The sequence below is a fragment of the Lycorma delicatula genome, chromosome 6 (genome assembly GCF_047948215.1).
Source record: "Lycorma delicatula isolate Av1 chromosome 6, ASM4794821v1, whole genome shotgun sequence".
Classification (NCBI taxonomy): Eukaryota; Metazoa; Arthropoda; class Insecta; order Hemiptera; family Fulgoridae; genus Lycorma; species Lycorma delicatula.
In genome coordinates this window covers 8,340,112-8,366,984 of record NC_134460.1, presented here as the reverse complement: position 1 = coordinate 8,366,984, position 26,873 = coordinate 8,340,112, and the positions used below count along the sequence as shown (strand labels likewise).

General features: G+C 32.0%; 1 protein-coding gene across 1 annotated transcript in view; it reads left to right on the top strand.

The window, feature by feature from the left end:
- Window positions 1–26,873, top strand: part of LOC142326414 (neural cell adhesion molecule 2-like) — a 390,692-nt gene that overhangs the window by 160,151 nt on the left and 203,668 nt on the right. The window contains exon 3 of the mRNA XM_075368903.1: window positions 24,175–24,229. The gene's annotated coding sequence lies outside the window, so the exon portion shown is untranslated. The remainder of the gene's footprint in view (window positions 1–24,174; window positions 24,230–26,873) is intronic.

The window sequence follows — 26,873 nt, the reverse complement described above, 5'->3', positions numbered from 1 at the left end:
GTGCGTACTGACCGGGGTCCTACCGGTAGACCTTCAGATAAAAGCCAGAACCCTCAGACACAGCGGTATGTCGAAAGAACAGATGGAAGGGATTATAGAACAAGAATGGCAAGAAGAGTGGACAGGGTCCAGAGTGGGAGAATGGACCAGACGCCTAATCCCTAATATTAAAACCTGGAATAACAATAGACTCGGAGATGTCAATTTTTACATGACACAATTACTGTCGGGGCACGGTTCTTTCGGTCAGTATCTGTATAGGATCGGGAAGAGAGCCACCCCGCAGTGCATCTATTGTCCAGAGAACGACGATGCCGAACATACGTTGTTCATATGTCCAAGATGGGCCGTTAACAGAGGTCAAATAGTAATTAATGGTCTTACACCAGAAAATCTCATAAACTGGTTGGGGTACAACAATGAGAACTTGGAATGGTTCCGCAGTTCGCCGGGGAGGTCCTGCGGGCCAAAGAGGATGAAGACAGAAGAATGGGAGTATAAACAGTAGGGTAGGGCGGACAGTCACTCCATGGAGGGCCTGTAAGCCTTGGTGTGCGGGTACCTGAGAAGGGGGTGAACTCCAGGGGAGTTTGAGTTTGGGTTAAAATAAAAGACCAAGTCCCGGTCGGCGGGGTCGTCCCTGCGGGAGCCTAGGCTCTTTGTGGGGTCGGCGCTGTCGATTAGAGGCCAAAGGCGTAAAGACCGAGTCCCGGTTCCCTGCTGAGGCGCTGGGGGACGACGGGGGACCTTGGCTCTAAAGCGGGGGATTAGAGGCAGGCAATGTAAAACAAAAGATCCGAGACCGGGGAGGCCAACCTGCCGTGCCGGACATATAGCCGGCGGGTGGGGGACGCGTCCTTTGAGAGTAAAAGGACACTCTCCCCGACTGAGTATACTTAATTGGATATCCGATCGGGGAAAAAAAAAAAAAAAAAAAAAAAAAAGGTAAAGTCAATTATTTTTATACGGATTTGAATACTAGATCGTGGATACCGTTGTTCTTTGGTGGTAACCACACATCTCAGGAATGATCGAACTGAGACTGTACAAGACTACACTCATACATATCATCCTCTGAAATAATACCTGAACGGTAATTCCCGGATGCTAAACAGGAAAAAGGAAGTAATATGATATGGTGTCCACCTATGTCATTGCCTGTGTCAAGAATCCCCCACTTGTCTTACCATTGATAATTTATTATAAGAAGGTGACGGATACGTTAAAAACCTCGAAGAAGATTATGAATGGCGTTTTGGATGCCTTGATTCTACGATACTAAAGGAAAAGACATATTCGATTACGATGGATATTGTTTTACTACGTAATAATTGACGAAAACTGTAAAATTCGCAACAAATAAATAATTTTAAAAAAACTTAATATTGAAGTTTTTATTTTTTTTTTTGTCTTCAGTCATTTGACTGGTTTGATGCAGCTCTCCAAGATTCCCTATCTAGTGCTAGTCGTTTCATTTCAGTATACCCTCTACATCCCACATCCCCAACAATTTGTTTTACATACTCCAAACGTGGCCTGCCTACACAATTTTTCCCTTCTACTTGTCCTTCCAATATTAAAGCGACTATTCCAGGATGCCTTAGTATGTGGCCTATAAGTCTGTCTCTTCTTTTAACTATATTTTTCCAAATGCTTCTTTCTTCATCTATTTGCCGCAATACCTCTTCATTTGTCACTTTATCCACCCGTCTGATTTTTACCATTCTCCTAGAGCACCGCATTTCAAAAGCTTCTAATCTTTTCTTCTCAGATACTCCGATTGTCCAAGTTTCACTTCCATATAAAGCGACACTCCAAACATACACTTTCAAAAATCTTTTCCTGAGATTTAAATTAATTTTTGATGTAAACAAATTATATTTCTTACTGAAGGCTCGTTTAGCTTGTGCTATTCGGCATTTTATATCGCTCCTGCTTCGTCCATCTTTAGTAATTTTACTTCCCAAATTACAAAATTCTTCTACCTCCGTAATCTTTTCTCCTCCTATTTTCACATTCAGTGGTCCATCTTTGTTATTTCTACTACATTTCATTACTTTTGTTTTGTTCTTGTTTATTTTCATGCGATAGTTTTTGCGTAGGACTTCATCTATGCCGTTCATTGTTTCTTCTAAATCCTTTTTACTCTCGGCTAGAATTACTATATCATCGGCAAATCGTAGCATCTTTATCTTTTCACCTTGTACTGTTACTCCGAATCTAAATTGTTCTTTAACATCATTAACTGCTAGTTCCATGTAAAGATTAAAAAGTAACGGAGATAGGGAACATCCTTGTTGGACTCCCTTTCTTATTAGGGCTTCTTTCTTATGTTCTTCAATTGTTATTGTTGCTGTTTGGTTCCTGTACATGTTAGCAATTGTTCTTCTATCTCTGTATTTGAACCCTAATTTTTTTTAAATGCTGAATATTTTATTCCAATCTACGTTATCGAAAGCCTTTTCTAGGTCTATAAACGCCAAGTATGTCGGTTTGTTTTTCTTTAATCTTCCTTCTACTATTAATCTGAGGCCTAAAATTGCTTCCCTTGTCCCTATACTTTTCCTGAAACAAAATTGGTCTTCTCCTAACACTTCTTCCACTCTCCTCTCAATTCTTCTGTATAAAATTCTAGTTAAGATTTTTGATGCATGACTAGTTAAACTAATTGTTCTATATTCTTCACATTTATCTGCCCCTGCTTTCTTTGGTATCATAACTATAACACTTTTTTTGAAGTCTGACGGAAATTCCCCTTTTTCATAAATATTACACACCAGTTTGTATAATCTATCAATCGCTTCCTCACCTGCACTGCGCAGTAATTCTACAGGTATTCTGTCTATTCCAGGAGCCTTTCTGCTATTTAAATCTTTTAATGCTCTCTTAAATTCAGATCTCAGTATTGTTTCTCCCATTTCATCCTCCTCAACTTCCTCTTCTTCCTCTATAACACCATTTTCTAATTCATTTCCTCCGTATAACTCTTCAATATATTCCACCCATCTATCGACTTTACCTTTCGTATTATATATCGGTGTACCATCTTTGTTTAACACATTATTAGATTTTAATTTATGTACCCCAAAATTTTCCTTAACTTTCCTGTATGCTCCGTCTATTTTACCAATGTTCATTTCTCTTTCCACTTCTGAACACTTTTCTTTAATCCACTCTTCTTTCGCCAGTTTGCACTTCCTATTTATAGCATTTCTTAATTGCCGAATGTTCCTTTTACTTTCTTCATCATTAGCATTCTTATATTTTCTACGTTCATCCATCAGCTACAATATATCGTCTGAAACCCAAGGTTTTCTACCAGTTCTCTTTATTCCGCCTAAGTTCGCTTCTGCTGATTTAAGAATTTCCTTTTTAACATTCTCCCATTCTCCTTCTACATTTTCTACCTTATCTCTTTTACTCAGACCTCTTGCGATGTCCTCCTCAAAAATCTTCTTTACCTCCTCTTCCTCAAGCTTCTCTAAATTCCACCGATTCATCTGACAACTTTTCTTCAGGTTTTTAAACCCCAATTTACATTTCTCAATATTGAAGTATATTTTTAATTTCATAAGGAATACAGTTAATTTACATCTTTGGGTAATCTTGGTAGCTGAATTGAATACCGGATTGTAAAATAGTAAAAAGAAATAATATTACTTATACTTACTGTGTAATTTTATAGTATATAATGTTTATATTTTAAACAAATACCGTATTTTTATTAAACTATAAGTAACGTAATAAAGTTTAAGTGTTTCTTTTTCTAAACAGTGAATTCATTCTACTGAAATTACAAAATCCTTTTTTAGTATTCAAATTATACTTTTTTTTTTACATATTATTACTTCATATACAACTTTATGTATCAATAAATAAAAGAACTCTTATAAAATTTTATGCGATTACAATTTCACCGGCTAAGAAGCTAATCTCATTTGGAAACAACAGAAATTTTTATGAAAAAACAAACTCTCATTTGAAAACAATTCAATAAAGATAAAGAGTAGTCTATAAACAGAAAAAGACTGTATTATACAGGACATAAAAGTTTTAAACTTTTAACAAAAACTTTTATCTAAAAATCCAAGAATTATAATATACTTTTACATTTTACTAGTTTAAAGAACTTTCAAATACATTCGTTGATTATAAATTAATTCTTTGAAATAAAAAAACATTATTTTATAATGAGACTTTAATACTCTTGAGCTGAGAATAAAAAATAAACTGGTACAGATGTTACTTAAATTTTTCGAAATTTATATTGAGCCTAAAAATAAACATCCTCTAATATTAAAGTTAATTATTATTTGTATATCTATTCAACCTTGTATTATATTGGGAAAGATTACAATGCTTAGTGTTAAATAACAAACATCTAAGACCCGAATTGACCTTTTTGTAAAGTGACCGCAAATGTAAGAGTCCAGAGTCTTCAGATAAGTTACAGCGTTCAAATCCTAGTAAAGCCAGATATTTTTACATGGATTTGAATACTAGATCGAGGATACCGGTGTTCTTTGGTGGTTGGGTTTCAATTAACGACACATCTCAGGAACGGTCGAACTGAGAATGTACAAGACTACACTTCATTTACACTCATACATATCATCCTCTGAAGAATTATCTAAACGGTAGTTACCGGAGGCTAAACAGGAAAAAGAAGAAGAGTCTTCAGATAGGGCTATATACGTAAAAAAACTTAGCACCTTATTTATTTAAACAAAAAATCTTTCTGTTTTACGTCTGATATGAAAACAACTGTAGATGTGGTTCTAGGATCTCTATTCTATTTGTCATGTTAAAGACTATAAGAAACCATCAAGTTTACCCCTTAATTTGGGTTCCAAGAATTTCTGTACGGTTTTATTTCATTCTTTATCCAAAAATCAGAGCGAAATATTTCTCTAACGGAAAATTTCCGAACCCGGATTTAAATGAAAAGACGTGAAATTGTTTTGAAAAATGTCATTGTATAATTTACTTGTATTATGTTACTTTTTTAATAAATTATAATTTAAATTTGAACGCTTCTTGTAGTAATTTTCTTTACAATGTTTATCGTAGTTTATTTTTAACAACTAATTGAAAATAATGTTTTGTTCTAAATTACTTCATTTCTATTTTCTTTCATTAAACAGAAAAAATATATATATTTAAAACCGAATACTTATGTTATTACTATCATAGAGTCTAAAGTGATTTATATATATTTTACATTTTTCGTTTGTTAAAATAGTAACTAACATATTGTAATTAATGATAACTGTAAAAGTTTTAAATATTTAGGCTACTAAAACTGTCTAAGTTATTTCAAAAATGTTAAGTTACAAATAAACATGTCCAAGCAACTGTTTTACAATATCAAACAGACTAAATATTTTCAGACAATTTAAAAGAAAAATATTTTGATTTATTAAATTAAAGAATTTCATATTTTAAAAAACCTATGTAACCTATTTATAATTTGTTTCTTTGTAAGAAAATATGTTATAAGCATATTGAATATATTTACGATAATAGCTTTTTCTACTGATTAATTTTTTTTTTTTTTTTTTTTTTTTGTCTTCAGTCATTTGACTGGTTTGATGCAGCTCTCCAAGATTCCCTATCTAGTGCTAGTCGTTTCGTTTCAGTATACCCTCTACATCCTACATCCCTAACAATTTGTTTTACATATTCCAAACGTGGCCTGCCTACACAATTTTTCCCTTCTACCTGTCCTTCCAAAATTAAAGCGACTATTCCAGGATGCCTTAGTATGTGGCCTATAAGTCTGTCTCTTCTTTTAACTATATTTATCCAAATGCTTCTTTCTTCATCTATTTGCCGCAATACCTCCTCATTTGTCACTTTATCCACCCATCTGATTTTTAACATTCTCCTATAGCACCATATTTCAAAAGCTTCTAACCTTTTCTTCTCAGATACTCCGATTGTTCAAGTTTCACTTCCATATAAAGCGACACTCCAAACATACACTTTCAAAAATCTTTTCCTGACATTTAAATTAATTTTTTATGTAAACAACTTATATTTCTTACTGAAGGCTCGTTTAGCTTGTGCTATTCGGCATTTTATATCGCTCCTGCTTCGTCCATCTTTAGTAATTCTACTTCCCAAATAACAAAATTCTTCTACCTCCATAATCTTTTCTCCTCCTATTTTCACATTCAGTGGTCCATCTTTGTTATTTCTACTACATTTCATTACTTTTGTTTTGTTCTTGTTTATTTTCACGCGATAGTTCTTGCGTAGGACTTCATCTATGCCGTTCATTGTTTCTTCTAAATCCTTTTTATTCTCGGCTAGAATTACTATATCATCAGAAAATTGTAGCATCTTTATCTTTTCACCTTGTACTGTTACTCCGAATCTAAATTGTTCTTTAACATCATTAACTGCTAGTTCCATGTAAAGATTAAAAAGTAACGGAGATAGAGAACATCCTTGTCGGACTCCCTTTCTTATTAGGGCTTCTTTCTTATGTTCTTCAATTGTTATTGTTGCTGTTTGGTTCCTGTACATGTTAGCAATTGTTCTTCTATCTCTGTATTTGAACCCTAATTTTTTTTAAATGCTGAACATTTTATTCCAGTCTACGTTATCGAATGCCTTTTCTAGGTCTATAAACGCCAAGTATGTCGGTTTGTTTTTCTTTAATCTTCCTTCTACTATTAATCTGAGGCCTAAAATTGCTTCCCTTGTCCCTATACTTTTCCTGAAACCAAATTGGTCTTCTCCTAACACTTCCTCCACTCTCCTCTCAATTCTTCTGTATAGAATTCTAGTTAAGATTTTTGATGCATGACTAGTTAAACTAATTGTTCTGTATTCTTCACATTTATCTGCCCCTGATTTCTTTGGTATACTGATTAAATGAAATACGAATTTTTGAGTTTAATTTAATCCGAAACGAAAAAATAAACTGCATTTATTCAGTTTTATTTACGCATATAATCAGTCTATTTTACAAGGGAAATTTTAGTATTTTAAAATTAGTAATTACTTAAATTAATATTTTTATGCAAATTTATATATTAATATTAAAATTATATTGATGAATACAATCCTACAAATGCATATCTAAATAATTTAATTAAATATTAAATTCCTTTATGGAATTATTAGTAATAAATTCCAGTAAATTAATATATAGTTTACATATTTTGTATTTATTGAATTGCAAGTGGATCTATACGTATTACTAATTCATGAAGCCTCTATCAGAAATTTATTTGCTGTAAAAATTATACAGTATGTATATCATTCATTAGAAAACCATTCGTAGATTAAAATTAAACATATTCGTAATTTATTCTTTGCCAATTTTAAAAAGTAGTATCGAAAGATAATTGTAGACAAGATGCTGTGGAGTAAAGATAAATCAATATAATTTTTTTTTCCTAGTAAAGCCAGATATTTTTACATGGATTTGAATACTAGATCGTGGATACCGGTGTTCTTTGGTGGTTGGGTTTCAATTAACCACACATCTCAGGAATGGTCGAACTGAGAATGTACAAGACTACACTTCATTTACACTCATACATATCATCCTCATTCATCCTCTGAAGAATTATCTAAACGGTAGTTACCGGAGGCTAAACAGAAAAAACAGAGAGAATATAATTTTTTAACTTGCAATTTGTTGATTGTTTCATTTACTTTTCAATCTATAAAAACAATATTTTTTCGGAGAATTTTAATTTCATTAATATTAAACCTTAAAGAATATTTATTATTATTGCTTGTTTTATATTCTCTTTTGCGGGTCTTACCCTCATTTTTTGTTGCGATTCCGCAGACAGAACAACAAAGTTATAAATAAAAGCAGTCGGTTTTTTCAGTTACTTTCTCTACAAAGCCTTCATATCCATAACTATAACTCCGTTTGAAACTTTCTTATTACTTTTTTAAAATTTCTTATAAACTTTCATCCATTTGACATGGTCAAACCGTATTAGTAATTCCAACGATGATAAAATTGTCTACTTTGTGTATGACTAAATATACAATATAAAACAAATTTGTAATAATATAAAATAAACAACTTTTTAATCTGTGATTGCAGAAATAATATTTTTGTTAAAATTCGTTTTTACAAGTACAGGCCACCTGTTCCATTATACCTCTACTTATGACTTTAAAGATTTATGATTTCCATATATAATAATGCTAGAAAAAATCGAAGATATTAATAATAATGCCAAAAAAAATATCTTAATTAATTGAGATATTTTTTTCCCCAATTAATTTTCTCTTAATGCTTTACATTGTTAAGGGTGATTTTTTTAGTTCTGTTACCCAATTGTTAATGTCTGATAATTTTTTTCTAAGAAAGGTAAATTTTGTTTTGTGACACGAAGTTGGTAGTGCTACTTAACCGGTATAGATAACGGCAGTGTGAGTTGATTCTCCTTCAGCTGTGTAAATTTTTGTGCCGTTTCCGGTCGTGTTACTAACAGAATGTCTTTAACCATAGAACAACGAGTTTTCATTCTTGAACAATATTTTGCTACGAAATCGTACGCGAGTGTAAAAGAATCATTTCAAATTAAATTTCTTGGTGTTCCTCCGCCAGAAAAATGTAAATTTCTAGGCTATCAAACCGATTTCGAGAGACAGGTAGTGTTTGCGACAGAAAACGTAGCGGTCGACCGACTCGCTTGACAGATGACGTTTTAAAGAATGTGAAAACAAGATTGCTCAATTCTCCACGGAAAAATCTACGAAAACTTTCCGCGCAAGTTGGTTTGTCGTATTCGAATGTTCAGAACGCCGGTAAAAAATTGAAATTGTATCCGTATCGCGTACGATTAGTCCAAGAGCTTCAACCTCCAGATTTAAACAAGCGATTGCAATATTGTCATTGGTTTAGGTCTCTCGTAAATGATAACGGAATCGAATTTTTATACACAGTGTTCTTTAGTGATGAAGCTTGGATCCATCTCGATGATTATGTGAACAGTCAAAACTGTCGAATTTGGGCGGTTGAAAATCCTAACGCTTACAAGACAAATCTTTGCATCCTCAAAAAAATTGGTGTGTGGTGTGCGATATCTCGTCATCATACAGTCGGACCCGTATTCTTCGAACAGACAGTAAATGGTGAAGTATACAGGAATATTGTGCGCCAATTTGTGTCCCTCCTGGAACCTCAAGAACGGTATTGCTGGTTTCAGCAAGACGGCGTTACATGCGACACGTTTCGAGAAACCGTGGATTTTCTGCAAGAGTTCTTTGATGATCGAATAATAAGCAAGGGCTTATGGCCTCCAAGGTCCCCAGACCTCAATCTCCTGACTACTTTTTGTGGGGCTATGTTAAGTCCGAGGCCTTCAAAAACAATCCTCACACTATTGATGGAACTTGAAGTTATTATTACAGACTTAATCACCAATATTTCCAATGCAACTCTTAAAAAGTTTTCTGCTAATATGCTGAAAAAAGTCCCTGCGTGTATAACCGCAAGTGGTGGGCATTTTGAGCATATTCTTTAACAATTATGTAATTTATAGCTTGTTATTAAATCTCTTTTGTAAGTAACAAATACATTTTTTTATTCCACCTAAATTTCGCTTTATTAAATTACATTTAAAATTGGGTAACAGGACTAAAAAATCACTCTGTATTTTATTATTAAAAATTTTCATTAAAGAATATTTTGAACGAAACGAAGCAAAAGTAAACTTTTTAGTCGTTTTTTTAAACCTAAGTACGCCTAACTAATCCGACAAAATACGACTATGTGAATTACGCAAAAAATATGCCTTATTAACTGTCGAATATCTAATCTTTTTCTCATTTTCCTAATCCATTTAAGGTAATTTTTTTTTTGCCAGAGATATTATAATTGCCTATTTTTCGGTCCATTTAATAACTCTTTCAGTCAGGAAAGGTTATTTAAAAAATTAAATATAAGTAACATTATTTAAAAATTAAATGTTTATTTTGATAAGATATGTGTGAATTGATTAATATAATAAAAAACAATCATGTTTTAGACGGTAATGAAATATTAAAAAAATTTTTTTTTTGGATTATCTTGTAGATAAAGAAAAAAATAAAAGGAAGAAAAATATTCCGAAAATCGTGTAGTAATATAGACTAAATAGTGCACTTGTATACCACTACTCATAAGTCAAATATTCTTTTATCTATTTTCCTAATGTGTATTTTGCAATTTGTTCTACTAGTGAGCAATAAGCAATGCGCCCGTTCGGCTCAATGAAATGAGAAAGATATGAATTACGTAAACGAGTCTTGAGCAGATTCGAGCTTACCATTCCTGAGACGTGTGGTGGTTAAACGTACATATTAGTTCCGCATGGTAAATTACGTTAAAACAATTTCACTTTGCATTTTTGTTTTGTTTTTATGTTTTTCCAGTATTTTTTTCATTCTTTCCCTTAAAGTTTTTGAAAAAAATGTAAGATTTAACTTCATTTCTACGTTTGTCTCTTTTACTCTTGGAATGTCCTAGAAATTGTACATTTGGTAGTAGGTTTCTAAACGTTTCTCTATCAAACATTTACTCTTCCTTTTAATTTAGTTTATTTTATTTTTTTTTTTTTCAGTTTTACGGGCATCAACTGCTATGGTCATAAACCCGATGAAAAATTTGTAGCGTATGAAAAAATATCATCCCTAATCGAGATTCGAACCCGGATATATATATATATATATATAAAATTTTTTTTTTTTATTTTATATATATATATATATATATATATATATATATATGACATCGCAATTTTTATTATAATTTAATAATATTAACAATGTCATATCTATTGCACTTTTATATCACAAAGAAGGCCTCACTGGGTCATCCATTCCAATGCTTCGGGTATAAGATCATGGATGTCTTGTAGCGTGCCTCTAAAACATGTATTTGGACAAACCAGGTCGTGGTGGGGATCGTTTGTTCTTCACCTCCATATCGGTCGCATCGTGAGCTTTCTGCAGCTCCACATTGGGTCAAGCTTTTATCACAGATACCATGATTTGTGCGAATTCTGTTGATGTTGCACCACTGTTGTCTGGAAAGAGTAAATTCTGGTACCGTCAGAGTTGGATCTGTCACAAAGTTCAATTTATTGATATTCTGACCGTGCCCTAGTGATTTTCAGTGATCCTTTCTGTTGAAGTCGTTGACCCGATCGGCGGTTGCTACAGATGGTTGCCACAGGCTGCCTTAACAATGCCTCACCGGGATTCGAACCCGGGACCTCCAGATGAAAGGCCGAGACGTTACTACTCCGCCACTTAGATCGATCGGCTTTTTAGCTGTTCCTTTTCGATTAGGTTTGTTGCTGTGTTTTAAGGAATAGTTAAAAATTATCTTAATCAGTGTGTTTTCACTTATATTCTTTTTTAAGTATCCAAGAAGAATAATTTCCTTCTTTATGTTGATTCTGAAAATTTGTTAATTTTCTGATATACCTTTTCATTTGACCTTAGTATATTTATATTTTGTTTGCACATAAGAAATAATATTTTCATTATTAAGTATGTTTTCGATTTTTGATTTAATTGCTTTCGTTGTTTTTCAGGTTTCATTGTTATGTTTTATAGCTTAAATTTTAAATTAAGAAGTTTATTTTTTTTTTTAATTTTAAATGTTTCTCGTCAGTTGATATATTAATTCCATTTTATTTCCTTTGTTCGTTCTTTTTTTTTTTTTTTTTTTTTTATCTGGAATTTTACCGGCATCGACTGCTAAGGTCATTAGCCCTCGTCCAATGTTTAAAAGAAATTACTATCACCATCTGGATCGTCATATGTAAGGGTGTAAAGGGCCCTTACATTTTATTTAAAAGCACAAACTACACAAAATATTTAAGACATAAAAGACAACGACAATCACAAACACTTACGGGGTGTAAAGGGCCCCGATATTAAAATTTGAGATAAGGTTCTCAAAAGACCATGAAATTAAAATTAAAATTAAACTTATCAATACCATTTCTTTCTTTCTTTATATATATATATATATATATAAACTACCGCTTAGAGTATCTTTTACCACAGCTTTAAACTTTCATTTTATAAACTTTTAAGAAGTCCACCGGCGTGTAGAAATGCAACTATATTTTCTTCATTTCCATTATCCAGATCAGCACTAATATTATTTGTAAGACGGAACCTCTTTCTGAGGTCCTTATATATAGTACACTCTTCTATTAGATGCTTGATTGTCAGTGTTTTATTACAAACACCGCACATTGGTCTCACTTCGCCGGTTAACAAATATAAATTTGTTAATCGCGTGTGACCGATTCTAAGTCTGGTCACCGCTACTTGTTCACGGCGAGTTAACTTAAAGTCGCTTTTCCATTTATAAGGAGAAGTTTTTACTGAGTTTAATTTTGTATTTAAACTCCTCCATTCAGCGTTCCACTTGTTTCTTACTATGTTTGTTAGACGGTTTTTAACATCTGCCACTCTTACAGGAAATGCATCCAAATCATCGCAGACTGTTGCCTTTCTGGCAGCTTCGTCTGCGATTTCATTACCTGTAATACCAGCATGCCCGGAAGTCCATACAAATACCCATCGCTGTCCTCGTTGTTTTAGAACGTATAAAATGGACAGGATGTTTGCAATTAGGACATCCTTAATATTCTTGTTCCGAATTGCGACGAGTGCACTTAATGAATCGGAACATATTAGCACTCTCTCTTCGCAATAGTGTTCAGTGTAGCGAAGAGCTTGCTGAATTGCAGTGAGTTCTGCCGTGTAGACACTGGCCACATCTTGCAGTCTCCAAAAGTGGGCTTCTTCATTTACATATATCGAGCATCCAACACCATGTTCGGTTTTAGAACCGTCAGTATAAATTCTAATATGTTCTTCGTAACTACTGACGGTTGTCAAAAATTCCTGCTGGATGATCACTGCTGGTTTCTTTTTTATTTCTCCTTGAAAGAGATCCAAACTTGCTGTTTTGTACTATTTCTCTTAGATATTTAAATTTTGCAGTTACTTCGTTTGTATCATATATTGTTACCAAATTTTATGGCTCTTTTTTTATGTCGTTAATGCAGTCAGCTATTTTATAGGATATTTGAAGACCTGTTCTTTCTGTTTACTTAGTTTAATGTTTATATGTATATTTTTTGCTATATTAAAATCATTCAGTTATGTTAAGATCATCGGAAAACACAGAAAAATTTACTTTTAATTTTTTCTTTTTTTTTTACATCCCAGTTTAGTTGTTTCTAATTAGTTGAATTCTAGTATTTTTTCCATTATTTGTTGACTTTATCTAATCCGAATTGAAGAAAATTACAGATAAACCATTTAATTCTACGTTTTGTTTCAGAATGATACTCCGATGTTAAACCTATAATTTTTATTTTTTGTTAAAATTTGGATTAACATTTATTTTTCAATTATTTTTATTATTATTATATATGTATTTTTTTTTTTAAATTGTAAGATTTTTACTTTTATATCTTAAGAATGAGGACAAAAATATCCTAATAAGAAAATGTGTATCATAATATTCCATTAAATAAAATGGCTTTAAAAACTGTGAATAATAAATAATAAAAATAGTCCAGGAAATTATGGATTGTAAATTTTTTATTATGAAAAATAAATTGTTAGAAAAAAAAAATTTGTAGGTTGAATTCACATTCATACTCATTAAACAGTTTCTATAAGTGTTCACTAATAATTAACAAGTTTTAATTTATATTTGTTAATTATCTTATTTGCTTTTATCTTCACTCAGTGTTCATGTTATTTATCACTAAAAAGTGGAAAATTCAACCTTTTTGTATTGTACAAACCATGTAACTCTTATAGAACACATTATTGGTAGTTTATTTTTAATTTAATGTGACTATTACAATACATTAAAGCTTCACTTTAGCTGACCTCAAATGTGCGCATACATGATCTAAATGACATCGAATTACCTATTAAAGTGTCATCCAGTCAAACTGTAATTAAGTAAGTCCTGTAATTAAATTCATGTGTCATCCCAGTGAGTAAATTATAAAACGTATTGTGGAAAATTAATTAAATAGATTTACAAAATTTGTTGTATTATTTGTTTTTATTGTTACCATTTTATTTTTATCTACATTTTATTATGAAACATAAAAATATTTTTTTTTTTTTGTCTTCAGTCATTTGACTGGTTTGAAGCAGCTCTCCAAGATTCCCTTTCTAGTGCTAGTCGTTTCATTTCAGTATACCCTCTACATCCTACATCCCTAACAGTTTGTTTTACATATTCCAAACGTGGCCTGCCTACACAATTTTTCCCTTCTACCTGTCCTTCCAATATTAAAGCGACTATTCCAGGATGCCTTAGTATGTGGCCTATAAGTCTGACTCTTCTTTTAACTATATTTTTCCAAATGCTTCTTTCTTTCTCATTTGTCACTTTATCCACCCATCTGATTTTTAACATTCTCCTATAGCACCACATTTCAAAAGCTTCTAATCTTTTCTTCTCAGATATTCCGATTGTCCAAGTTTCACTTCCATATAAAGCGACACTCCAAACATATACTTTCAAAAATCTTTTCCTGACATTTAAATTAATTTTTGATGTAAACAAATTATATTTCTTACTGAAGACTCGTTTCGCTTGTGCTATTCGGCATTTTATATCGCTCCTGCTTCGTCCATCTTTAGTAATTCTACTTCCTAAATAACAAAATTCTTCTACCTCCATAATCTTTTCTCCTCCTATTTTCACATTCAGCGGTCCATCTTTCTTATTTCTACTACATTTCATTACTTTTGTTTTCTTCTTGTTTATTTTCATGCGATAGTTCTTGCGTAGGACGTCATCTATGCCGTTCATTGTTTCTTCTAAATCCTTTTTACTCTCGGCTAGAATTACTATATCATCAGCAAATCGTAGCAACTTTATCTTTTCACCTTGTACTGTTACTCCGAATCTAAATTGTTCTTTAACATCATTAACTGCTAGCTCCATGTAAAGATTAAAAAGTAACGGTGATAGGGAACATCCTTGTCGGACTCCCTTTCTTATTACGGCTTCTTTCTTATGTTCTTCAATTATTACTGTTGCTGTTTGGTTCCTGTACATGTTAGCAATTGTTCTTCTATCTCTGTATTTGAACCCTAATTTTTTTAAAATGCTGAACATTTTATTCCAGTCTACGTTATCGAATGCCTTTTCTAGGTCTATAAACGCCAAATATGTTGAATTGTTTTTCTTTAATCTTCCTTCTACTATTAATCTGAAGCCTAAAATTGCTTCTCTTGTCCCTATACTTTTCCTGAAACCAAATTGGTCTTCTCCTAACACTTCTTCCACTCTCCTCTCAATTCTTCTGTATAGAATTCTAGTTAAGATTTTTGATGTATGACTAGTCAAACTAATTGTTCTGTATTCTTCACATTTATCTGCCCCTGCTTTCTTTGGTATCATGAGTATGACACTTTTTTTGAAGTCTGACGGAAATTCCCCTTTTTCATAAATATTACACACCAGTTTGTATAATCTATCAATCGCTTCCTCACCTGCACTGCGCAGTAATTCTACAGGTATTCCGTCTATTCCAGGAGCATTTCTGCCATTTAAATCTTTTAATGCTCTCTTAAATTTAGATCTCAGTATTGTTTCTCCCTTTTCATCCTCCTCAACTTCCTCTTCTTCCTCTATAACACCATTTTCTAATTCATTTCCTCCGTATAACTCTTCAATATATTCCACCCATCTATCGACTTTACTTTTCGTATTATATATTAGTGTACCATCTTTGTTTAACACATTAAATAAAATATTTGCATGCAAAATAAAATATTAAAAATATTTCGTGTAAAATAAAATATTTCTTCTGAAGGTCCCGGATTCGAATCCCGGTCAGGTATGACATCTTTTAATCTATTAATTCCCAACGAGATGACGATAGCTGTTGACGCTCGCTTTTATAAAAAATAAAAAACTGAAAATCAATATTTATACTTTGCAAATATACAAGTATTTTAACAGTATTTAACTACTAAATATTGCAAACAAATATTTTTTATTAATTTGTTAGTTTCTAACATTAGCTGAAAACAAATAGCAGTTAATGAATTTTTAATCGGTTATTTTAATAAGTTTTATTTTTTAAGTCATCTTCTGCCATTCATTTTTACTCTTTGTTAATCGCTACCGGATTCAGATGTTGAATCGTTTTCGTTGATGTAAATATTCCAAATAATTATATTCTCTTATGTAAATATTTCATAATTGATTTTTTAATAATTTATTAAAGAAACTTGAAATCCATTCTACGAAGTTTTTTACCGATGTTTTTATTTGCCGCTTGTAAAAATGGATGATCATTTTACGCGTTCATACTGTGCTCAAATGCGGTCTTGAAATTAGTTATTTACTTCAGTTTAGATGCTTAAGTCATTTGATCAAGCTTCCAGGACTTATGAATAAGTCACAGTCCCATTTTTCTTTCTCAATTTAACATTATTAAATAGATAGTCATGTAAATTATCCATCATCCGGGTACCGTTTCTTTAAATAAATACACCATGTCTTTACTCCCATTTACATTGCAAATAACATTTCATTAATTCTGCTCTCATTCATAAATTTTAAACCGGCCAATTACATCACCACAAAAATTTTCTTTTTGAACGTTTTAACGTCTTATACGTATCAAAAAAGGCAGTCTTGTTTAGCTTTATAGTAATTTAATTCTTTTATATCCGGTTGTTTAATTGTTTTTTATACGTAATGCTGATAATGAACTGATGATTTATTTCAGTCATGGGAAACTAATTTTTTGGCTATCGTTGTTCTGCGCCGTAGCAAGTATTTACGTTTGATAAATTCATCAGATCATTTACGGTTAATTTTGAATAACATTTTCATTATTTTTTATCTCCCAGGTGTTTAATATAATGTGTTTAGAATAAGAGTTATCCTAGCTGTTGTTTGTAGTAGTGATATTTAACTGCAGCGTGTGCGATTGTGATATTGCAGTAATGACGAGAGATTAAATTTCTCAATCCTCAGCAGTATTTATATAATACTTTATTTTCTTTTGGGGTACATAAATTAAAATCTAATAATGTGTTAAACAAAGATGGTACACCTATATATAATACGAAAAGTAAAGTCGATAGATGGGTGGAATATATTGAAGAGTTATACGGAGGAAATGAATTAGAAAATGGTGATATAGAGGAAGAAGAGGAAGTTGAGGAGGATGAAATGGGAGAAACAATACTGAGATCTGAATTTAAGAGAGCATTAAAAGATTTAAATGGCAGAAAGGCTCCTGGAATAGACGGAATACCTGTAGAATTACTGCGCAGTGCAGGGGAGGAGGCGATTGATAGATTATACAAACTGGTGTGTAATATTTATGAAAAAGGGGAATTTCCGTCAGACTTCAAAAAAAGTGTTATAGTTATGATACCAAAGAAATCAGGGGCAGATAAATGTGAAGAATACAGAACAATTAGTTTAACTAGTCATGCATCAAAAATCTTAACTAGAATTTTATACAGAAGAATTGAGAGGAGAGTGGAAGAAGTGTTAGGAGAAGACCAATTTGGTTTCAGGAAAAGTATAGGGACAAGGGAAGCAATTTTAGGCCTCAGATTAATAGTAGAAGGAAGATTAAAGAAAAACAAACCAACATACTTGGCGTTTATAGACCTAGAAAAGGCATTCGATAACGTAGACTGGAATAAAATGTTCAGCATTTTAAAAAAAATAGGGTTCAAATACAGAGATAGAAGAACAATTGCTAACATGTACAGGAACCAAACAGCAACAGTAGCAATTGAAGAACATAAGAAAGAAGCCATAATAAGAAAGGGAGTCCGACAAGGATGTTCTCTATCTCCGTTACTTTTTAATCTTTACATGGAACTAGCAGTTAATGATGTTAAAGAACAATTTAGATTCGGAGTAACAGTACAAGGTGAAAAGATAAAGATGCTACGATTTGCTGATGATATAGTAATTCTAGCCGAGAATAAAAAGGATTTAGAAGAAACAATGAACGGCATAGATGAAGTCCTACGCAAGAACTATCGCATGAAAATAAACAAGAACAAAACAAAAGTAATGAAATGTAGTAGAAATAACAAAGATGGACCGCTGAATGTGAAAATAGGAGGAGAAAAGATTATGGAGGTAGAAGAATTTTGTTATTTGGGAAGTAGAATTACTAAAGATGGACGAAGCAGGAGCGATATAAAATGCCGAATAGCACAAGCTAAACGAGCCTTCAGTAAGAAATATAAGTTGTTTACATCAAAAATTAATTTTAATGTCAGGAAAAGATTTTTGAAAGTGTATGTTTGGAGTGTCGCTTTATATGGAAGTGAAACTTGGACAATCGGAGTATCTGAGAAGAAAAGGTTAGAAGCTTTTGAAATGCGGTGCTATAGGAGAATGTTAAAAATCAGATGGGTGGATAAAGTGACAAATGAGGAGGTATTGCGGCAAATAGATGAAGAAAGAAGCATTTGGAAAAATATAGTTAAAAGAAGAGACAGACTTATAGGCCACATACTAAGGCATCCTGGAATAGTCGCTTTAATTTTGGAAGGACAGGTAGATGGGAAAAATTGTGTAGGCAGGCCACGTTTGGAATATGTAAAACTAATTGTTAGGGATGTAGGATGTAGAGAGTATACTGAAATGAAACGACTAGCACTAGATAGGGAATCTTGGAGAGCTGCATCAAACCAGTCAAATGACTGAAGACAAAAAAAAAAAAAAAAAAAAAAAAATTATTTTCTACCGTATTTTTATCTACATAAATATAGCTAGCATGCAAATAATTTGTAAATAACTCGATTCAATCGGCGCCAAGAATAGAAACATCAGATCGGAAATCAAATATAAAACATCAAAACATAATTGTACGCGTAACAATCGAGACGGTCTATTATTAGTACAACGCCACGCGGTTTCTTTTTTTTTTTTTTGTTATTAATGATGGGGGAAAACCATTTGCGTATGCCCCATGATGGGCAGGCACTATCGGACTAGCAAAACGTTCCACTAGATGTTATTTAAGCGCGTATGTGTACCTGCGCCCTGCCGACTAAACCTAAACACCTCACCAACTCTCCACCCGGGTCCAGATCCGCAATTAAGCATTTACACAGGCCCCGGAGGTGCCTTTGAGCTCGGGAGATCCAGAAGCCCCGTCGTGCATTCATCGTCGCCCATCCACGCAAGCGCGGACAAACTACGGCTCCGTAGGGAGCTGTTCATCACCCTTTTGCTCTCAGGTCCAGAATTTTCTGTCTCAACTCCCAGGACTTCGCTACGATCTTTCTAGTCGTCCTGCATGTTCCCAGCTTCATTTTCTTTGGATTATGCTAGTTACTAATCTTACCACCGCGTCATAGTTTGTCCGACTGTGTAACATTATTTCGACTATGGTTTCTGATACGATATGATATCCTAGCCGAAGGACCCCCATCATACCCAATCGTCCACAGCTGAGGACCCAATTCAGAGCTCTGAGACACACCACGCGTAGACTGGTACTATAGATCAGTATTACCTAGTTTATAAACTAGTCTCCTGTCACTCAGATAATCTTCAATCATTCTCTGGAGGTAGCCGCTATTGTCCAACTTCCTCACCGCCTGGAAGATGGCTTTTCAACTGAGGGGTGTTGAAGGTATTTCTTAACAGGACTATCACCGGTGTACGTCGGTTCTTCCGTGTACCCGCCGCTGCCGCATCTGCGATCCTCATTACTTCGTGGACTGCGTCGACATCTCGATTCCCCCTCGAGGGGAGAAGATCCCGCCTCGTAGCGTGTCCGGTCGCTACACCACTCCCTCCGTTCCTAGCCAGTAGTGGCTTTAACAGAGGACATCTTCTAGACTGCGTCGACAGTCGCCCTCCCGGGTCTGAAACCGTATTGGTTCACAATTAGCCCGCCTTTACTCTCTACCTCCTCCAGGAGTCTATTATCGACCAGTCTCTCGTATAACTTCATGATATTGCTGATAAGCATATCGGCCTATACGAGGTTGGTGCCTCCTCCAGCCCGGGATTCCTTATCAGGACTAACCTGGACTTCTTCCGGTACGTAGCCCGCGCACAGTGTGTAATTAAACACTCTTAATACTTCTGCTGGTGCTACCTCCACCAGAATGCGCATCGCCTCCATCGATATTTCTTCCGAACCAGAACTCTTATGTAACTTTATCCGTATACTGGCTCGGACTTACTCATCTTCCCGAAAGAGCGGAATGTTATCAGCCACTACCACTATCTCCTCACGGAGTGGAGTCTCGCCATCAGGATATGGAGTCGTCACACTGGTTTGTTTACATAGGATAACTCTTAAAGTAAATAGGGTATAGTAATACTGTTGTCACCGGTGGTCCTTTTGGTCGAATTTCTTTAGTAAAGTTAAAAATGCAGCATTAATATTCAAATATTCTCCTTTCTTTGTACCCAAGATTTTGTAAGTAAATAAATAGTTTTTCATATTATCTCATCGATCCAGTATGCTTTATGTAGTAAAGAAAATGCTGGAAAAAGCAGTATCCCCCTATGTCTGCAAGTTTCAGGTTGATGTAAGAGAACTTTTGAAAAGTTAACATTGTATTTAAGACGTATCCTCTTTTTTTGAAATAGAAAATATTAAAAGTAAGACAGACGTTAAATTTAATACGTTAGTTATAAATTGAGTAAAGAACAGTTATTAAAAAAAATTATTTTTATTTACGCTAACTTTATAACTTATAGTAGAATTTTTCATTTCAAATAGATTTTATAACAAAGCTGCTACCTATTATGATGGGTACCTTGATTTGACTTCCGGAAAATTTTGACATAAATTCGCGTTTTACATCCCCCATACCTCAATACCATCATCAGTTCAAAAGATTACATATTTATTTCACTTTGTTATAGACACGATAACTGCCGTAATTTTGCGCCAATCACTTTCAAATTGTTCCTTAAAAATAACTCGTCCCAAAATCTCGGGCGAGTTCGTTAACGGTCAAAATTGGATCATAGGCAAAAAAAAACAAAATATCGCTATAACTTTCTTATTAAGTAAAATATCGAATTCATTTAAAGTTCTTCCTATACTTTGGATAAGGGCCTAAAACTTATCTAAGCATAGTTTTTTTATATCACCAACCAACCATTGGCCCAGGGGTGGAAAAAATGGGGTTTTGAAGACAAAGAAAATCGTACCTCTCTTAATTGGTACAATATCGAATCGGTTTAAAGTGGTCGTTAGTCCTCTGAACATTACCTAAAACCTTTATCTTAAACAATTTTTGATATGACAAACCTTTACGGCAAGGGATGAGTAAAATGTTGCGGGATTGTAACTTGTCGTATGCTAAACATGTGAAACTTTTTTCACATGCAACCGTTGTTGTACTGAATAAATTTGAAGTTTTTCTTAACTTTAAGGTGGAAATCTTTTTTATTCCCTTCTTAGCACCGGTGAAATCTACCTTCGCCTTCCGGCGTACCGAAAGGGATTTTTTAAATTATTATATTATTGTAGATTTTATGATAACGTATAATTGTTTTAAATATTTCGAATAAGTAGAATACATTATAATAAATTTAATCTTGAGTCTTTCTTGCATATTTCAATTGAGTTTTATTTAATATTAGTTAAAATTAAGGTTTAAAGAAATTTTTTTTTGTAAGTAAATCTAATATGAAACATAGAAATACTTTTTTCAATTTAACCTTTGGAAAAATTTTTCAGAGCGAAATGGATGTAAAAAAAAAAAGATAGTTACAATTGACACTCGTTTAATGAATTTTAAAACTTGACTTTTTCCCGGGCCGCTTGATTGAACATTATCTTTCATTTTATCGTACAACTGTTTACTCCACTAACACGTTTCTTTATATTTTTAATTCTTTAAGTTTTTTAAGACTTAGCATAATATCTTTTTATCTACTCCGTTATTTTATTAATTTTTGCTTATTTCTTATATATATTGGAATTTTAAAACTACTTTATTATATTGTTTAATCCATGATTTTTTAACTGATCGATATTTATCTAAATTTTATTCACCTAAGATTATACGATTTATTAAATTTTTTTTTTTTTTTTATTTACGGTGAACGATTTTTTTTTCAGATGATAATAAATGATTTGTTATAAATAGTTGTATAAGAAGCAGTGGAATAATTTCAAAGCCTCTTCCTTAAACGTAAAGCATATATAATAACTTTTCGAAAGTTTTCAAAATGTTTTGAGGGTGTTTTTGTTAGCAATAAATAAACCATATTAATCATTTAAATTATTATTATTATTAAATCCTAACGTTATTAAATAATATTTTTAAAAAAACCAATAGTAACCTACCAGAAATTTAATTAAAAAGTGCTTTATAAATCACATTTTAAATGTAACCCTTCTAACGATTAGTTTTCAATAAAAAGTCAAAAATATGTTTCATATAAGTATTTTCGTTATTTTTTTTTGTAAAGAATGACTATTTTAATTTTTATTTACGCTTATTCAGATAATATGAGAGTTGTAATCAAAGATCTTTTAGAAGCTAAATTTAGAATTCGTTCTTTTATTAGTGAAATTCAGAGATACTCGTGAACTTTTCAGTACGACAACTTTGATTTTGTGTTATAACAGACCATATGAGTGTCGTCCACATCTAAAGGCGACATGCTATATGAAAAATTAACATTTATTTCTATATTTACAGTGATCAGAGGCAAAACTTATATTTTTCATGTTAAATGTTTAACTTTTTTCGTGAGTTACATTTCAACGACTTATGTTTCACTGTAGGCCTACGGATATCCAAAAGGAAGGACTATTTTCGTGCGGTCTGTTTTTTATTTTCCAAAAAAGCAGTAACGGAACACAGTTTGGCACCAGTGCACTTGTGGTGAAGTTAATGTTGACACTATTTATCTTGTCTTAATAATGTTGTTAGTAACCACTTTATGATTAGAATGTTAGATTTAGGATCTTGGAGGGTTCTACAACTTAGAATTCACAGGTTTAGGATCTCTATTATTTGATCAAATAGTGTTAATTATTTTGTTTGTTATTGGAAAATTTAGAGTTTTTGTTTTGTTTAATGGTAACCGCTACATACTTCTCTTTAACCAAATTGAAATGCCAGAAAAAGGAGATAATTAAATTAATTTGCAGTTTTTTTTTTTATGTAAGGTGAAATTTTACTTTAAACCTAATTTAAATGTATCTGGATGATTTTCTTTGTAAAATATATTTTGCTCTGGGGGTATCTCAATAAGTTTTTTCTGATAAAATCAATGGAAGAAATTTTTTAATTAAAAATAACAGAAATGTAGGCGATTTTTTAAAAATATTTTTTTAAATTTATTTTTTCAAATAAAATTACGCGTATAAGATTATTACAACTTATAACAGCTTTATTATAACGTTACATTACATTTTTTTTTTTAACGTTAATTATAATATTTGATATATATTTCTTTATTTTTAAAAGATCAGATTTCTGTTTTTTGCGTTTTTTCCAGACGGTTTTTTTAACTCAATCGAGGTTTTTGTATGCCTATTCATATTTTTTAATAAAATAATAAAACTAAAAATTTTGTTTAGTTTTATACACATACTAACAAATTAGGATTTTTAAAAAAACTGAATAAAATGAAAAATAAAGTTATTTAATTTTGAATTTGATGCTATTATATTGTATTGCTCGTAAAAGTTTAGCGTTCTTTCTACATAAGGTGTCTGAAGATTAATATTACAATGAAGCGAATATACTGCAACTGACGTCATAGACAGCAATAAACTAGCTATCCATCTCCACCCTGTGCGTTCAATTGAGCTTTCTAAATTTTGTGAGTAATAATATAATTTTAATTTGATATCGACTTCAAAAAGTTGAAATTTAATGAATAATTAATTTTTTTCATATTCGGTGGGTGAAATCGCATTTATTTATTTAGTTACTTTTTGTTATTTATTGTTACAATATTAATTTTACAATTCAATAATTTATTTTATATCACAAAAACTGGGTATAAAGTGTTAAAAAAAAAAAACATTTGATGAATGAAATATAAAATTAGATAATTTACAAAATGAATTCATTGGGTAAATATTATTTTTAATTATCTTCTACATTTAATTTGTTGTTATATTAATTATTTGTAAAGTATTTAATTAATTCTCTTTTTTTCAGGTAACTCATTCGTATCAACTATAATAATAGATAGAAATTCTGCTCGTTAATTACGGTGAGATTTAATTATTATTTGTTAAATTAAATTATTTCACAATTATTAACACGGTTAACCTTATTATTTCATAGCACTAATCAACTGATTACTATTTTATTATTCATTCATTTGGTAAACATATTATAAAATTCATAAAATATGCAAAATAATTATAAATTTCGTCAATTAAGGTAATAACGTCGATCATACAGGAAGGAGCATGAGGATGGGGTCTACACAGGAAGATTTGCACTTAGCCAGGTAAGTGACAGAACTAATTATTCGAAGCGGCATCTTCGGCGGAATTGACAGCGTTTCAGAAGGTCAGAAGACCTTGGTCAGAAGGTTGTTCAGGATTATCAGGGACGAGACATTGAAGGAGCATGTCACGATTTCATTGTACACAATTTTTATTTTTTAGCTGCTGATCATCTATGATCCACGAAAGATTTCTTTTTATTCCCTTTAGGTTTTTCCAGTATTCTCTCATGCGATCGGAGAAAGCCTTTTTCCTTTCTTCTAAAAATGTATCTCCTTTTGATGTTTGTTGGGGTTTTTCTTCCTAGATACATAGAAAGAATTAATCAATAGTTAAAATTGATTAATATTATTTCTGAAGTTGTTTTTGTCAAATATAAAATGTTGTTTAATTCAATCTTTCTTCATCAATTTTCTGAAGAGGTCATAGAAATATATACCTTATATCTTTTTCCCTAATTTTCTCTGAAATTTTTAAACTAAATTTATACAGTTCTAAATTTAATCTTTCCTATAAGTCCAGTTTTTTTTAATAATTGCACCTAAAAAAAAGGTTTTACATAAAAATAATTTAAATACAATTTTTTAATAGTAATAATTATATTAAAAAATGAAAATATTATTACATAAAAAAAATTAATTTCTATAAAATATAATTAAGGACGTGGACATATCTTCAACGTCTTTCATAGAGGCATCAATTAACGCAGGAAAGCAAAGTTTGCAGGTTTGGGTCACGACTTTATCAAATTAACTGCTCTAACAACAGTTAAGTTTACATCAGCTAAAAGTTATAACACAACTTAGAATTTCATTTATAGTACTAGTATGTTATAAAACTTAAGAGTGCGTGGAAAATTAATGTTAATAATTAATTAGTTACCGTGTTAATTGGTTTAATACGTAATTTTACACATGTGTATACATATTTTTTAAATTACAAAATAAAATATATCATAATTTTGTTTTCTACCATGAGGATGGTTCCTACATTATTTCGGTCTCATGTATTTCCTATTAAACATTTTAGTTTCAGTATCTTTTAAACCATTTATGAATTTAATTTTTTACGGGCTCTCTTTTTTGCACCTTCTATTTATCCTTCTATGATCGATTTTTCTCCTCTCAGCTGTATTTTCTGAACCTTTTTGATTAACCTTCTATTGTCGATCATTCTTCCCATTTTTTTTTTTTTTTTTTTTTTTTGTCTTCAGTCATTTGACTGGTTTGATGCAGCTCTCCAAGATTCCCTATCTAGTGCTAGTCGTTTCATTTCAGTATACCCTCTACATCCTACATCCCCAACAATTTGTTTTACATACTCCAAACGTGGCCTGCCTACACAATTTTTCCCTTCTACCTGTCCTTCCAATATTAAAGCGACTATTCCAGGATGCCTTAGTATGTGGCCTATAAGTCTGTCTCTTCTTTTAACTATATTTTTCCAAATGCTTCTTTCTTCATCTATTTGCCGCAATACCTCTTCGTTTGTCACTTTATCCACCCATCTGATTTTTAACATTCTCCTATAGCACCACATTTCAAAAGCTTCTAATCTTTTCTTCTCAGATACTCCGATCGTCCAAGTTTCACTTCCATATAAAGCGACACACCAAACATACACTTTCAAAAATCTTTTCCTGACATTTAAATTAATTTTTGATGTAAACAAATTATATTTCTTACTGAAGGCTCGTTTAGCTTGTGATATTCGGCATTTTATATCGCTCCTGCTTCGTCCATCTTTAGTAATTTGACTTCCCAAATAACAAAATTCTGCTACCTCCATAATCTTTTCTCCTCCTATTTTCACATTCAGCGTTTGTTATTTCTACTACATTTCATTACTTTTGTTTTGTTCTTGTTTATTTTCATGCGATAGTTTTTGCGTAGGACTTCATCTATGCCGTTCATTGTTTCTTCTAAATCCTTTTTACTCTCGGCTAGAATTACTATATCATCAGCAAATCGTAGCATCTTTATCTTTTCACCTTGTACTGTTATGATTTAGGACTGCTGTAACATCTAGTTAGGTGCACTTTCCTTTTGATTGCAATCGACTGAATCAAAAGTATCCAAGAAAGCCCAAAATCAAAAAAAGAAATTGGATTTTTGACTTTTTCTTAACTGCAGTAATAAGCCCTCATCGAAAGCCTTTCAACAATATATCATAAGTGGTAGTTATTTTCATTGGTTCCAGAGTTACAGCCAAATAAAATTTTAATTTATGAAATATTTGAATCTTAGGGGAAGGCACATAGGTTCGAATCAGACTTTATTATATTTTGTTAATTTTTTTTTTTTAATCTATATATATTGAGTTTAAGTATTAACCTTTGATTGTAAAAAAAATGTTTACGATGAATAATAATTCAATAATAACAAAAAAAAGAAAAAGAAAAAA